Raw genomic sequence first — 11442 nt, 5'->3', positions numbered from 1 at the left:
TTTTAGTCATCATTTAAAACCAATCAATGACCAAAAAAATATAACTAAATTTTAGCAGTGTTATAATTTGCTATAAATTAGCTACTAATAGTCGTATATATGTAAAATTTAGTCATCATTTAATAATAAAAACATTATCATTTGCAATAGTCAATTATCTTCTTTTGATATTTTCATATTCATTATATAAATGACTGATTTAGTAGTTTCTATTCATTTCATTTAATTTCAGTCATAATCATTATAGACGACTAATTTAGTCATATATTCATTTTATTCGTGTTCATCATTAATTAATATAAACTACTAATTTAGTAGTTTTAGATTGATTTTATGTGTTTATTATAATGACCATAAATTAGTTAGTATGATTTTGTGACTAATTTTAAGAAAATGTCATACAATGTGCATGTTTATCTAATACGATAATGCAAGGTTACATATTTTAATTACAAGCCTAAATAATATCAAGTGCAAATAAAAATAATTTCAACCAAATAAATTTTATTGTATAAAATATCAAGTATTACTATATGAGTTTCCAACTTAATATGGGTTGGACTACAATTTATACATGAAATATTGTTTCATCATTTCAAAAAATTATGGCTATGTTGCGAAAGCATTGCAAGTGAATTCACCAACTCTGAAGGCTTGACCATCAGTCTCTATGAGTGTGTCTTATGCAAGATATTGGCTCTAAGGGTTTCACTAGATAGATTCTCTTCTCTCTCTCATTTTTCATTTGTTGCTCCAGTGTTTTGGTCTCCTCTTTCTTCAATTATTGCTTCTTACCATCAATATTGAGTTCCTCTCATGGAAATGAATGAAGATACAATGCAGAGTATAATACATGAAAGACGATGAATACTTCAATATAAAATAAAGTAGACTATAAAATATTTATATGACATATACCTCAACATTCAATAGTGGCCACTATGTGGCTAGATGACCTATATAAATAAAGCAAATAAAATGTCACCATAGAAAATGGAATTGGAGGGGGATTAATCATGCATGCATGGATTTTTTTTGTTTGCACACATCATATTTCTCACTTCTAATTGTATATAAAAAAAAGAGTGTGCATAATGACATGTAGTGACATGTGGGTGGCTATTTGACTTAATGGTATGCTTGATTTTTTAACCCATTCCAATCATAGCACAATGAAATTGAGAGAGACAAGGACACAATAAGGACTATCAATAAATGAAATTAGATAATTTACGATGCAACTCAATTGTACCTAAATGTAACGATAAGTATTTGTAGCTTCCTGGTCACTGATGAGCATCAAATCACACTGTGAAAAATTCATTGCATTATGATAATTTGGTTGCACCTGCACTAATCCTCTGTATTAGTCCCTTGACTTGCATATAGATATAATTTTAGAAACAATCCTACTCCTACAATCATTCCCTATATGGATCATCTTTGTCCCCCCTATTGATAGTTATTTTTCAAGGAAATAGAATAGAACTCTCCAGTTGCATCATCACCTTTCAAAACAATGCTTGAGTATTTCCAGGTGATTATTGAACCAATATATACTTAGGTTTATGAAATCCTTGATTTGTCTCCATCACAAAAACCTATTTTCGTAATAAAATTATAAATCCCACATCTGCATTCCTCACCCCCGACATACCAATTCTTTACAGTGGAATACTTTATCATTTCTCCCTCGGTGCAATAGATATCCACTATTGTGGCATGGAGATTATTGGTGTCATAAAGTGGTATAGTTCATCCTTCAATATATGTCACAGAACTCCTCTCACCTCATAGAAATCCTCATCTACAAAAATAAGAGTCCTCTCAAAATTCCTGGTCTCCATCTCATTCATCCTGAAATGAGTGGATATTTCCATGGGTGACCAAGTGTGCTTGGAGATTTAATAGAAGGAGATATCACTAAAAAAATAAAAATACAATGCAACATAATAGTTATCAGTAGGAGCAACAACCCTGCCAAGCTACTTCCTAACCAGATAAAGATACTCTTGAATTACCTCTTATAATGAACAAAAGATAACCCCAACTACCTATAGAGTCTACCTATGCATGGTAGTAATGAAAACAGTGTCGAAACAACATCTACAACAATGTTGGTCAATCTCTTCTTCTAGTCAATGACATGCACAACTTTTGAAAAATATCAAGCAGGTTAGGGTCCACCTCATCCAATCTCTTGTCCTTCTTCTACTCTCTATGTTGAGGTTCAGAATAATACCAAAGGTCTTCGAAATTGATGGGTGGTAAAATTTATCGGACCTTCAGTTCTTCAATTTTTAATCATTGCCTGTAAGAATTGAATCTAAATTGCAAAGGTCATTCAGGTTCCTTCTTTTTAGCTAAAATTAACCTAAACTTTGAAAGTTGTAAGCTTTAATCGATCTAAGTATATTCTACTTAAAATATAGTAACATGGTTTAAAATTTTAGGGATTGAGATCAAAATCTAAGGATGAAACGTAAAAGATTTTATGTTCATGATTACAAGAAATTTTAATTTCATGTAAGTTTTGAGAAAGGTCTAGCATTTGCATCCTACCAGAAAATTTTCTTGCATCACTTGAGCCCTTTTAATTTGGGAATGGTAGAGTCCATTACACAAACAATCAACCACTAAAGAAAAGGTGAAAAGAAAATATAAAATTTCATGCGTTCTGACCCTAGAAAAGTTAGCGAGGAGCGAACTGATCTGTACAATAAGGACATGCAAAATGCTTACTTGTCCATTGTCCTTTGATGAATTGTTGGTCGCAATCAAGATCCAAATTATCATAATCATTAAACCCTTTGTACAATAAGGACATGCAAAATGCATACTTATGCATTGTGTATCATAATCATTAAACACTTTGTACAATAAGGACATGCAAAATGATTACTTGTGCATTGTCTTTTGATGAATTTTTGGTCGTAATCAAGATTTGTTGTAATCAAGATATGCATTATCATAATCATTAAACTCTCAACTCTAGATAAAGTTTATGATTTGATCATATAAACCATCAAAATTATTTACCCATAAGAACAAAAATCCTCTTTAGTAAAAAGGAAGAACAGAGTCCGAAGTCATACCCATGTACAAATTACCAAAATATCATAATCATTAAACCCTCAACTCTAGATAAAATTAATGCTTTGATCATATAAACCCTCGAAATTCTTTACTCATAAGAACAAAAATCTTCTTTAGTAAAAAGGAAGAACAGAGTTCAAATTCATACCCATGTACAAATTACCAAAATATCCACGCCTAATGACCTTGCCCTTATCATAATCATTAAACCCTCAACTCTAGATAAAATTTATTCTTTGATCATATAAACCCTTGAAATTATTTACCCATACAAACAAAAATCCTCTTTAGTAAAAAGGAAGAACAGAGTCCAAATTCGTACCCATGTACAAATTACCAAAATATCCACTTCGAGTGATCTTGCCCTTCCTCCATCTAAACGTTGATGCTCTCCTAAGGTGCTTCCCATGCAAACTCCAACTGGGGTTTGAATCCCATGAAATCCATAGATCACATTTATGGTCTTTCTTCTTCTGGAATTTCCATGCAGCTAATCATTGATGCTCTCTTAAGGTGTTACCCATGGAAAATCCATCTAGTGTTAGAATCCCATTAAATCCATAGATCACGTTGATGGTCTTCCTTCTTCTGGAATTTCCATGCAGATATAGAAAAGGTAGACAAAAATACAGTGCCACAATGTGGTGTTGTATTCTGTGAATATTTCATTTGAACCCGCTAAACTGGAAATGAAAAAGAAAAAAAATATTTATAATAGAAAAAATAAAAGAAATATTTACAATATAAAATAAAATATATAAATTACAATTGGGTGATTTATTTTTAATAATAATTTGTTATTTTTTCCTCTCACTCTAAATTAAGAAGAAGAAGAAGAAGAAGTTAAAAATGATATTTGGATGAGTGTAAACATTTAAATATGACTTCAATTAACAATAAAAAATTAAATTAATAAAAATAATAAAATTTAATTTGTTATATTTTGATTTTGTTATTAACTTGTGAATAGGCTTTGTTACAATACCATGGGCCAATACCATGGCTTATCAATACTACAAGTCCAAAAACATATCTTATTTCACAACCAAAATATTTTACAACAATATGACAAGATTCTCGACCGTGGATATTCGGCCCCATATTATGGTAGATATTATTAACCTGTAAAAAATAGTCTTTGTTGACCATGGATATTCACCCCCACTTTAACGTGGATATTAACTTGTAAATTACAATACCATGGCTTATCAATACTACATGTAAAAAAACCATAAATTATTTCATAGTAAAAATATTTTATTTTAATTTAATTTTACAACATTTTTTTAATTGAATCTAAAAGGGAAAATGTTACTATTTGAGATATATCTAAAACCCTGGATCGTCACGACTAAGGTTTTAATAAAATTAAGCTAATATGGATCTATGTCGATTATATATATATATATATATATATATATATATATATATATATATATATATATATATATATATATATATATATATATATATATATATATTGACATAGATCCATCTTAGCTAAGGATCCAAGGGATGAGAGCAAGAAAATTGACTAATTATAATAGATTAAATATAGTGCATGATTTTTTAAATTTTTTCATTATTTTATTTTCTTTGACATGATTGATCCAAAATATAGGTTTAATATTTTACAACATTATGACAATATTCTTAACTGTGGATATTCACCCCCACATTAACATAGATATTATTAAGTTGTAAAAAATATCCTTTGTTACAATAACATGAGTCAATACCATGGATTATCAATACCACATGCCCAAAAAATATAAATTATTTCACAATCAAATATTTTATAACAATATGACAAGATTGTTAACCATGGATATTCACCCTCACTTTACCAACCATGGATATTCGCCCTCACTTTACCATGGATATTAACTAGTATATCCGCTTTGTTACAATACCATGGGCCAATACCATGGCTTATCAATACCACATGCCATAAAACTATAACTTATTTCATAGTAAAAATATTTTATTTTAATTTTATTTTACAACATTTTTTTAATTGAATCTAAAAGGGAAAATGTTACAATTTGAGATATATCTAAACCCTCTATCCTCACGACTATTAAGCTAAGATGGATCTATGTCGGTTCTCTCTCTCTCTCTCTCTCTCTCTCTCTCTCTCTCTATATATATATATATATATATATATATAGAAACAACATCGATCCATCATAGCTAAGGATCCAAGGGATGAGAGAAAGAAATTTGGCTAATTATAATACATTAAATATAGTGCATGATTTTTTTAGGTTTTTCATTATTTTATTTTGTCTCACATCATTGATCCAAAATATAGGTTTAATATTCTACAACCAATTAAGTTTTTCTAATTTAGATAATTTATTAAACGCAATACAATGTGATCAAAATTAAGAGAGAGTTGGGGAGGGGGTGGAGAGAGGGAGTGAGATGGTGAAAAAGTTGGAGGATAGAGAGAGAGAAAGAGAAAGTGATGAGGGGGAGAGAGGGAGCGAGAGGAAGGAAGAGAGAGAGAGATGGAGTTGGAGTGTGAGTGGGAGACGGAAGGAGAAAAGAACAAAGAGATAGAGATAGAGGTGGAGAGAGAGAGGAGTGAGAAGGGAGAGATGGAGAGAGAGTGAGGGAGAGAGGAGAGGAGGGAAGAGAAAGAAGAGGAGTGGATAGAGATAGGGAGATAAGGGGAAGGAAGAGATATGGAGACATAGAGATGGAGACATAGAGATGGAGAAGGATAGGGAGGGGGGAGGATAGTGATAGAGTTGGACATAAGAGAGAGAGAGAGAGAGAGAGATTAGAGAGTGATTTCGGGGGGGGAGATAGAGGGAGATGGGAGATAAGGGATAGAGAGGAAGGAAGATAGATATGAGGAGAGAGAGAGATGGAATTGGAGGGTGTACAAGAGGGAGGGAACAAGAAAACATAGAGGAAGAAAGGTGGAGAGAGAGAGGGGGTGACAAGGGAGTCATGGAGAGAGAGTGAGGGAGAGAGGAGAGCGGGAAGGAACAGAGAGAATGATATAGATAGAGAGGGAGAGAAGGGAAAGAGAGAGATAGACAGAGAAGGGGAAGAGAGGGAGAGAGTGTGTGTGTATGTTTGGGGGGTGAGATAGAGAGAGGGAATAACAAAGAGACAAAAATACAAATATAGATATTATATAGTATTATATAACCAACCTATATCCATATTAACCCTATAACTATCAAGTGCCGAGAGGGATCCAATCTCTCGAGGTGAAAACATTTCCTCAAGTTTTGCACTAGAAAAAAAGTTTTCACCTCGAGAGATTGGACCCCCCTCAACGCTTGATAGATCCAGGGTTAAGATGGATGTAGGTCGGTTAATATGAAATTAAAGTAGTTTTTATTTCATATTATAGTCTTAAAAATTAAAATTTCCCTTTAAATTAATTTCAAATTAGAACTAGATCCAATTAGATTCAATGAATAGATTTTTAAAAAATACATAAAATAATTATTTTTATTAAAAAATATATTTTTAAAATTACAAATTATTAGAGATACATAGTGCAAAGTTGGCTCACCTATACACCATGTGAGGATGAAGAAGTGTTTAAGGAAGGATAACCTTTCAACCAATCTTTAACAACCTTTCAATCCCATATCACTTGTAAGTTTAGATTGCTTGACACAATTAAGATGACTAACATAAAAACCTGATTCATATTATTTAATAGTTGTTAGGTAGTTTTATTTTTGTTCTTAGACTAAATTAGTAATTCATGTTAGTCATTTTTAGTTGTATTACTTATTAGCTAGTCACATATTTTAACCCGTGACTAAATTAGTGATTTATATTAGTCCTTTTTAGTTCGGTCACTTAAGATTTCTCATTTTTGGTAGTATTTCACTTGGAAAAGCTCTGGTGACTAACATTTTAGTCACCTAGTCACTAATTGCTCATTTTCTACTAGTGCTAGGTAAACCATACCACACAAATGACCTAAAAAGGAAATTAATTACGACTTCTTCTATAGCTCTTAGCAAATCTATTATTTTTACCCACTTTGTTACATAGTCTATAGCAACGAGTATGTAGGACTTTTGGTTTGATGGCGGATGAAATGGGCCAACAAAATCCAATGCCCATCATTGAAAGGTTTAATTACTAATTGGGGCTACAGCAAAATTTCATCAGATTGACCAGAATGACCCATCCTTTGGCATCTATAACAAGCCTGGACATATTTCTTAGCGTATTTAAAAATGGTGGGTCAATAATAGCCCATCTGTAGTACCTTATGACCAGTTCTACGATCTGCGAAGTGTCCTCTGTAGGGCTTGTTATGGAAAGCCTTCAGGATTTCATAGATTTCATCTTCACGAATGCATCTACGTATGCACATATCAGACCCTGTATGAAAAATATCTCTGGCAATGCAATAAAATCGGGCATTGCACTCGACAATCTGTTTCCGTTCCCTTGTTATCAAGTGTCTATGTGGCTTTCCTACCGCCAAATAGTTTGCTACATCTACATAACATGGCATTTTAACTGCTACGACAAACAAACATTCATCTGGAAACTGGTCATCTACTACCAACGAATCATTTATATTTGGAACTCGAGACAGAAAATCCACGGCTGGGTTTTCCTTCTATGGACGGTCTTTCATGGTGATATCAAACTCCTTCAAAAGTAACAACCAATGAGTCACTCAACCATTTGTAATGGGTTTGTTAGTTAAGTTTCTAATGGTGGAATGATTAGTATACAAAAAAACTTGATAGCAAGTTATATAATGTTTAAATTTGTTTATGGCATAAATGGCAGCTAAGAATTCCTTTTCTGTTACTATATAATTAAGTTCAGCAACAATAAGATTTTTGTTGATATAATAAATAGCATAAGGCTTTATGTCCTCCTCTTGGCCAAGGAAAACACCTATTTCTACATCTAACACATCTGTAGATATGTGAAAGGGTAGCTCCGAGTTGGGTCCACACAATACTGGTGTCGTCGAAACTAATTTCTTCAAATCTATAAAAGTTGTGTCACATTTATCAGACGGTTAAGTCAACATTTCATGTGAAAGCATACAAAGGTGCAACGATTTGTGATTTTTTTTTTATAAACCTACAATTATAATTTGCATATCCAAGGAAGCTACTTACCTCCATTTGAGTAAAGGGTGTAGGTATTAGGAGAATTACCTGTATCTTTGCTGGGTATTCCTGTATCCCTGCTGGAGAAATGTAGTGTCCTAGGATTACGCCTTCCGTCATCCTCATGTGACACTTGACATTACTTAAACAAAACCTGGTGGTGATGCATTGTTCCAAAACCTTCTCTAATGTCTACAGTTCTTGATCAAATTCATCCCCATACAGGGTCAAGTCATCCATGTAAACTTCAAGTCCTTCATTTATCATATCAACAAAAATACTGAGTACGGTAAAGCTCTGTAAGCGAATGTACCCCATTGGTAGGTAAAAGTGGTTTTTTATTGGTCTTCAGGGGCGATTTGGATATGATTATAGCCATTGAAGCCATCCAGAAAGGAAAATAATTGTTTTCCTGCTAGTGTATCAAGGACTTGATCAATAAATGGAAGAGGGAAGTGATCATTCTATGTGGCTTTGTTCAATTCTCGTTAATCCACACAAATGCGCCACTTCCTGTTGTTCTTGGGAACAACTACCAGTGGAGAGACCCACTTGTTATCTGAAATGGGATAAATAAAATTCACATCCAGAAACTTCTGTAGCTCTTATTTTACAATATCTTTTAGATGCGGATTCAATCTCTGTTGAGGTTGCCGAATAGGACAAGCATCCTTTTCGGTATAGATATGATGCGTACATAATTGTGGGTCTATTCCCTTCATGTCTGGATAGTCCCAAGCAAAAGTCCCTTTATATTTTTGTAGAACTTGAATGAGATTTTTTTGTTGGTCAATGTCCAGACTATCATTAATGTTTAAAATCTTGTCTGGTTCTATTTTAACAGGCCTGATGTTATGAACGACAGTTGTGTGGATATGCTGATCATCAGTATCTTTCAAAGGGTCTTCCACGGCTTCATTGTTAGTAATTTATTTTAACATTTTACATTTGACATTATTCATAATGGCTGGCTGATTAATAAAGTTATTGATCACATCATCTTCAGTCTGATTCTTGAACTCAATTGCCTCTGCTACTATAAGTGGTGAACGAATACTTTCTTCTAGGTATGTGGATGGTTTTTTATGTCTTTTCACAATGGGCAGACTTGGTTTGGCAGGAGGGTATATAACTAGATTTTTACAGCATCCCCCTTAGCAATTGTCATGCTACCCTCACGGAAATCTTTGTAAGCATCAATTGTTGCCAGCCAAGGTCGGCTCAAAATTAAAGGGTGCCCATCTAATCGACTTTTTGGGTTTATGACAAGAAAATCCATTGGGTAATCCCATGAATTAACAAAATATGTAATGTCCTATAAAGTCCCCTCTCGTATTACCATCGAACGATCAACGAGTTCTAGCAGGGTGGTGGTTGGTTCCAAATCTTTGATACCAAGTGTCTTACAACTTTCCATGGTTAAGATGTTAATGGCTACACCCAAGTCAACTGGTGTTTTTGGAAAGGAGTGGTCATATATTTGGACTGTAACTATGGGATTCCCAGAATCTTCATATTTTATCAGAGTTTCCTTGGCCAAGAGTAAATCAAACAAAGTCCCTACAACATGAATTGTGGGTGGAGCTTTTACTTTCATCACAGGATTTTTCACACATAGTTCTTTAATTGTTTTAGCACAAATAGGAATATCTTGGATGGCCTAGAGGAGTGAATTTTTAATGCAAATATTTTTCAGTTCCGCTACGAGATCAAAGTCTAGATAAGTAACTAGTTTAGGTATTGTTAATCTTTCATGGGAATGGGGGAGAAGTAACTACAAGTTTTTCAGGATCTTTATGCTCAACTATGTCTTCTCCTTGTTTTATTTCTGTGCCAGTCATAGTTGATGGTGTATGTAGAGGTGGGGTTTCTAACTCAATTGGTGGCTGGTCTCTATCTCCCTTAGGAGTGATAATGCATCCTGACCTTAGTCCAAGTTCATTCTATTATTTTTGTTTGGTCTCATAGTTTGATTTGTCAACAATTTTCACTAGCTAAACTGGTCTGTTATTGGGGTTTGGATTCGGTTGAGCTTGTAGTTGGGGACATAGAAGGGGATGAGGATTCTGATGTACTAGATATGGGGTTGATAATGTAGGTTGAGGTTGAGGACCTGTCCCCAACAGCGTATTAGTTGTCAGTAGAGGTCTCTACCAATTCAAAGACCAGTTAGAATTTTGTGAAGTAGAGGTAGGCCATTGGGATGGGTATGGATTACTTTGCCAAAAAGGAGTAAAAGGAGAATTCGGCCAACCATTACCTAGGAAGGACTGAGTTGGACAAGGTGACATAGGAAATGGTTTGGATTTCCAATTCGAGAAAGGTGATTGACCTTGCCATGTTGTTCCATAATTCTATTGCTGATTAAATGGCGAAGAAGGAAAGAACTAAGATGGGTCTTATGACATACTTGTCGATCAGCCTTGCCACTGTCGACGCTGGTTCATTAAGTATACTGGTTCTATCTCTTCTTATGCTTCTTTAAAAACTTCTTTCATCCTATTGTACTATGTAACAATCACCCCATTTAAATATAGTAATAGATAATATTAAACATATAAATGGGGACCCCTTTAAATTTTTAGTCTTTGAAAAATAAATCCTAACTCTAAGAAATTTCCTTGAGAACTCTTAGAAAACAACCCAAGTTTAGGATCCTTACTGCAAATTGCATATCGCATTTTTCATGTAAACACCTTTATGTAAATCTCGAATTGTGATATGAGATCAAACCTCCCGCTGCGATATTCCGATCAAAACACCTTGAGAATTCGTAATCACACTTTGTAGAAATTGAAAATAAATAAGCCATGCCTTTCGGTCATCCTTTGACGATTTACAAAATGCGATATTGTGATATTCTCATTCGCATTTCGCATTATAAATAGGAAACACTATATTACATCATTTAAAATTTGCGATGTGCGAATAAAGAACCAAGCGTGGGAAGTAATTGTGTTAATGAACAGTTTGATAGGATAATTAATGTTTAGCGGCCCAAGGAGAAGTAATGATGTTTCAAGTTATGGCTAGTTAACGCTAAATATTTCATTTGAAATCCTCCCACGATTCAAAGTCATTTAAGAGAGATTTTAGCCTTAATTTCCCTATATCGTTTGCACTAATATATCTCTCCCATTATAGGTAAGCTTCAAAAGACATGTCGTTACTGAAGGTGTTGAAAAAACAGAAAAACAATGCATTACGAAGTTTGAGCTATCATAAA

This window comes from Pinus tabuliformis, chromosome 2_2 (assembly GCF_031772625.1).
Source record: "Pinus tabuliformis cultivar Carrire ecotype Pingquan chromosome 2_2, CPIR1, whole genome shotgun sequence".
In the NCBI taxonomy this organism is placed as follows: Eukaryota; Viridiplantae; Streptophyta; class Pinopsida; order Pinales; family Pinaceae; genus Pinus; species Pinus tabuliformis.
This window is presented reverse-complemented; position numbering follows the sequence as displayed.